This window comes from Phocoena phocoena, chromosome 3 (assembly GCF_963924675.1).
Source record: "Phocoena phocoena chromosome 3, mPhoPho1.1, whole genome shotgun sequence".
In the NCBI taxonomy this organism is placed as follows: domain Eukaryota; kingdom Metazoa; phylum Chordata; class Mammalia; order Artiodactyla; family Phocoenidae; genus Phocoena; species Phocoena phocoena.
Window position 1 is genome coordinate 23938030 of NC_089221.1, and position 6663 is coordinate 23944692.

Here is a 6663-nt window from a genome sequence, read left to right on the forward strand (position 1 = left end):
TTTAGATCGTCTAGGCTTTAATCAAATAGTAAATAGCAAAGTCAGCACACAAGAGCATTCCCCTAGATAATTAAATAATCCTAAGTTCACAGGATTCTTGTCAAACAATACCCAGTATGACATTGAAATCCTACTGTATATTCTTTTGACTTATTTTCAAATTTTGGATAGTTCTTCTGTACGGTTAATTGACAACAGAAGACATGGGGCAGGCCATTTTAATCCTTGTAATAAATATAATAAAATTATTTTAGTTTATGATTAAAGCCAAAGTCATTTAAAACCAATAATAATAATATATACACAAAATCAGATGATAAAATATTAAATAACTAAATTTTTCTCCTTACAGAAACAAAAAAGATTATGCATCTCTGATCTTGACTTATAGGGATGACCATTCCATCACTTATATTCTTTATTTACAGCAACATCTGTGTTAATATTACAAAGTAAATGCATATAAACTTTGTAAATGTTCACAGCATTAATCATTGCTTTTTATTATCTTAATTCTCACAATTAAGTATTCAGTTTTGCGTTTGTCAGTTAGTTTTTTTTTTTAACCCAACATTCACATTTTCAAGGAGAAGAATAGTGATGACTAAAAGTAAGTTAAAAAGGGACAGAGAGGGGCTTCCCTGGTGGTGCGGTGGTTAAGAATCGGCCTGCCAATGCAGGGGATACAGGTTCGAGCCCTGGTCCGGGAAGATCCCACATGCTGCGGAGCAACAAATCCTGTGCACCACAACTACTGAGCCTGCGATCTAGAGCCCGAGTGCCACAACTACTGAGTCCACACACCACAACTACTGAAGCTCACGTGCCTAGAGCCCATGCTCCGCAACAAGAGAAGCCACTGCAATGAGAAGTCCATGCACTACAACAAAGAGTAGCCCCCAAGATAAAATTTTAAATCTGAAGTAATTGGTTTGGGAAAATGCCAAATGAATATTAATCTAGGTTTGAACTTGCAGCTACAGTGGTCAATTATTTTACAAACCAGTTTTAGACATTTAGCATAGCTTCACTTGAAACCAATTTTATAAGTTATTTAACACTAAAAATAAAGGCTTTTAAAGGATTAATTTGGGAAAATAAAGGTTTTTAAAGGATTAATTTGGGAAAGTAGTTTCAGCTACAGCACTTGGCATCTGCAGCTTAGTAAATAATAACATTAATAAAGGAACGAAATTTTCCACAGTGAATGGAGTGGATGGTCTAGTAAATCACTAGACAACTTTAGTCATCAATCTTTTCTTGCTCAAGTCTAGGACGTGACGAAAAACAAGAAAGAAAAGGAAAATAAATTGGAAGAGCTGTTCAGGAGAAGGAAACATACGAGTAAATTTTACTATTTGAGAGAAGACAAATGTTTCCCAGTCAAGGAAAACTACTCCTGCTGAAACAACAGACTGACTCCAAGTTCATACTGCTTGCCACATGACAGGCCAATAAATTGAGAGACAAGTTATTGAGGCAAAGAATAGCAACTTTATTCAGAAAGCCAGCAGACTGAGAAGATGGTGGACTAGTTTCCCAAAGAACGATCATACCTGAGTTAGAATTCAGGCTTCTTTCATACTAAAAGAGGAGGCGGTGTGGTTGGTTGTTACAAATTCTCAGGTGTCAGAATCCTTTGTTCTTGCAGTTGTCCCCATAAGTCAGATCATGATGTTCCTGTAAACCTTCAACAAGGCAAATGTTAGTCTCTGTTCTACAACTTTTTATCTCTATATGAAGAGAAAAGTGTTATATCTTTGAAGGTCAGAGCCTTGAGAATGAAGTATCCTGTATATTTCAGGCTACAGGCAACATTATTAACTTGTAGCAAAAGCAATAGAGTACAAAGTTTAAAGTAAAGAAACAGATCCAATATGGAGTCAGATTTGTTCTTTGCTATTACAGAATGATGACATGAAAAAAGAAGTTCAGAGAATTTCCCTGCTGTCAGTAAATAAGTATAAACTTTCAGGTTCATGGCCTTCAATTAAAATGTTATTCAAAGGAACCAAAGTGTCAAGTTCAATAGAAACATGAAAAGATAATTCATTATGGCCAAAATAAGCACATTTTCTTACATTTTTATAAAGTATTTCTAAAGAATCTTAATATATCAGTTTATATAAATTGAATTTTCTTTCACTATGGAATAAGAGGTTAATTAATTTGTTCTCATCAAACCATATATAGAAATAACAGCTTTGTTATGTATGTGTATTTCATGATTCTTCTCTCAACATCAGTAACATTTTATAATGTAATATGAAGAAAACAATAATTGAAGTGATTATCTACAATTAAAGACTGTCTCTACATTAAGAATGTAGTTTGTGTTAATGAAAAACAATCTTGAAATGTTTGCCATTTAATTATTTTCTCCCACTTCTGTATCAAGTGTCCTGCTATGTTCAAATTAAATCATAATTTTCTTTCAAATAAAATATATGAACAGTCACTTTATATATTTTATAAGTAATTTGTTAAATCTCTTTCTCTCTCTCTCTCTGTGTCTCTCTCTGTCTCTGTCTGTCTCTGTCTTCTCTCTTATTTAGGACCACAGAAGAGTTAAGCAGTTTATGGGTGGTCCTAGAGAAGCCACTTACTCTTGCACTTGAATTCCTATTCCTCTAAAAGTCATACTACTTATGCTTTCTACTTCACCATTCCCTCAGCCCTCTGCAATTCAAGTCAGCCTCTTTATTCGGCCATGTGGGCCTGTTATAGAATGTTCTTACAGTTGGATATGTGGACAGTGATCAAGTTGAAAGGCAGAACAGTGTAGCAGTCTTTATAATGATGTATGACTATCTCAGGAAACATGACACTTTCCAAAGTTCATGATACTTCAAAGAATCTTAAGATAATTATCAGATCCTCATACTCTTTTACAATCTTCCTGAAAACTGATCTTAATAAGAATTCATCTGCCAATCTTTCTTATTTACACTTTCAAAATTGTCCCTTCTCACGTATTTCTCATATATTTGGAATCTTACCAGAGAAGAATATCCTGGGAGTAAAAAAAATTTCCATATAACAAACAAAGGGATGTTTAAAAATATAGTGCTTAACTGGTAAAGTTATTGAAAAAATCAGAAATGCCAATTCCTGAGTAACAAATCCTTTTAAACCACTCATTTTTGTTTTTGTTCTAAACATATTGGATGAAAAAAAAATTCAGTTCTCGTATTATTGAAGATCATTAAAAATAATTTTTAATGTAAATCACTATGAAATTTTTGTCATGTAAGGAGGTGTACAAGAAGTTGAGTGACATCACTATAAAATACATTGCCACTTCTATTTACTTTTTATGTGAACAAATTTTCTCAGAGCCTATAGCTATAAAAAAGAAGACTGTTGGACACGGTTTCATTTCAGGAAATGTTAGTATCTGTCTGTGAATTTAATGATTTTAAATAGGTCTCTTCTACCAAATTAAGACATGCATAAACCAGAAGATTTTATTTTTAATAAATATTTATCAAATGTAAGTTATATTTATATATGTGTTGTTTTGATAATCACATACTGATATATATTAATTTTATATTAAAAACTCTGATAATAACTTTATAAAATGTTGCTAAAAACTCAACTATAAAAATTAGAGACCTAGAGCAACAGGATATTTTAAGAAATAAACTTCAAGTTATGTATATATTTTGTTGTATGATACTCTAAGGTAATAAGTATAAAAATTTTCAAGAATAAATTAAGATGTACTTTTAGGGAAAATTACAGTAAAATAGAGTACAAAGAAAGTATTTAAACTCTTCATTGAATATTACATAGGAATAGAAAATGTGCAAGTCACTCAATAATCATAAAATTATTAAAAGGCTTCTTTGTGCCTCTTTCCTATCATTAACCCCACCTACCCCAAGAAAAGCCCTATCTTGATTTCCAACACCAAAGATGAATATTTCTTGTCTTGAACTTGATCAATACAGAAAATACCCTTAGGTTTGGCTCTTGTGTCAACATTATACTGTGAGACTCTTCCATATTTTTGTATGTAGTTGAGGTTTGTTCATTCTAATTATTGAGTAATATTTTATCATATAATATAACTAAACTTCATTCTGATGTTGATAGACATTTGGCTACTTTCCAGTTTTAGGTTGTAACAAGTAGTGTCTTCATGAACATTCTCGTACATGTCTTTTATAAAAGTATTAAAATATTGCTGTTAGATTATTTATCTGGAAGTGAAATTGCCTAGTCATAGGGCATGCATGTGTTCACTTCTCTAAAATTTGTCTACTTATTTTCACTCCCAACATCAGATGATATTTCAAGTAGTTCAAGACCTTCCTAACATTTTGCTTTGTCTCTTTTTGACATGTTAGTCATTCTGGTGGGGGCATTGTGTCATCTGCAAATAATAGCAATTATCTCATCATTTCCAAACCATATGTTTTTTATTTTTAAAATATTTTTATGATATTATATATTATCTTACATTGCATTGTTTTTTTATTTTTGGTTTTTGGCCTTATTGTTCCTGTGTGACCCACTCTTATACCATGTTTTATTAGTACTAGCAATGTCAGGCATCCTTGCCTCATACAGAACTTAGGGTTTATATTTCAGAATTATTGATCATAGTTGTAGATTTGGGGGGATAGTAATCTTTATTTAAATGAAAAGTTTACCCTCTATTTCTAGCTTACTAAAAGTTTATATCATGAATGGATTGATTATTTCATCAACCTAATTTTCTGTATCTATAGAAATACTAGGGTCTTTTATTTCTGTTACTGCTATGAATTACATTGAATGTATTATGGATGTTAAATTACTTATGTATTCAAAGAATTAACGTACTTTATTGGATGTATTTTTCCCTTTGCTTGCCTGATTTCTTTCGCTAATATTTTGTTTATAATTATTAAATCTGTGCTCATGAAAGTGAGGTATCTGCATTTTTTTCCCTTCTAATACACTTTTCTGAAGTTGGTATTGGGACCCTTTGCTGCAGTGCTGCAATGCTTGCACCTGGACATACCTCTCCTCAAGCAGCAAAATACAAAGAAATTTTATAGGACTAAAAATAACTGCATGCATGCACAGTTGGGGCAAATTCTGGGCAAAAGATACAAAGAGACCAAAAAAACCCAACAGCCACTTTTGAAGAGCCTGGAGCAAAACCAGGGGGTCGGGAGCAAAAGCAGGGTACTGCGCATGCCCCCTGCACACACCACCACCTAAGCCACGCCTCCAACCCGACACCTGGACACAACCTTACCCTCACCCTATATAAGGAACAAGCTCACCCTCCCTCAGAGAAGAAGCAAACAAGGAAAACTGATGTTGTTCTCGCTCCCCCTTGCTGCAGCAGAGGCCTCAAATTCCATTGATTAAGGAGGCCAAGAACCCTGGTCAGTAACAGTATCAAAGTTACTGAGGCCTCATAAAATTAATTGCTTTGTGTTCCTCTTTTTCCATTACATGGAGTATTTTGTGTAAGGTTGCTATCATTTCTTTCTTATATATTTGGAAGAATTCTAAGGAAGACACATGGCTCTGAGCTTGTGGATTGTGACTTGTAGGAATTTTTATATTTTTTTCTTTAATAGGCACCAGACTTTCAGATTACCTATTGCTTCCTTTATTTTTTTGACACATGGTGTTTTTAAAATGTTACTACTTTCATGCAAATTGTCAAATTTTATTGGTATAAGGTTATTCTTAATATCTTTTCTCTCTTGACTATCTGTACAGACTTTTTCCAGACTAATAAAAATATTAATATTAAAACTATGATGTGAGATCATAAAAATCATATTTTGGAAAAAGAAATAAAAAATAAAATGTTCATAACATTTTAAAGTGAGAACAATTTTAAAATGTTTCAAAATTTTTACTAATTAGATAATTTGTACATAGAGAGAAAGAGGAAAATAGTTTTAGGCTTACACATGCAAAGTACACACACTTAAATCATAACAAAGTTATCACAGGATAATGAGAATACAAGTGCCTATCATTTTGTCCTTAAAGATTGTTCCTGCAATTTACATAGTTAAGATGAACATGAATTGCCTTCATAATGTGAACAATCATTCAAATTGAAACAGGAACCCATAATTTTGTTAGGATCAATCTCAAAACTAATTTAATTTTCTAAAGCATATTTATAATTGTCTGTATAAATGCAATTATTTTATGTATTCAAAAGCCTACCAAATATACCATATATACTTTTACTTCAAGATTTGCTTTTGGAAGATTACAACATTATTTCTCTAAATCTATATTTAGCTTTTCTCTAATATTTACATTTATTAGAAAATATATATAACACCATTTATTTATAGTGATATGACAAATCATGTTGTTATTTCTCACAATGATAATTTATTATCAGAGATCATTTGGTTAGTGTTGGAAAAGACTGTAGAAAAACTAATCTTTGTTCCTGCTTACATTACTAAAACAACTGATCGTGAGATTCTATAGATAGAGCAGACATGGTATCTAGATCAATTGCATTAGTGAATCTAGCCAAGTACTACCAGAATAGGGATGTGACATAAATGAGGAGATCTATGTATGAAGAGGTTCATACTCACATATTGAGACTTGCTGGTAAAAGAGTGGGAGCATGTGGCACCGAAGTAGGTCTTGGAAAGAAGACTGGCTGGGCGTTTTTAT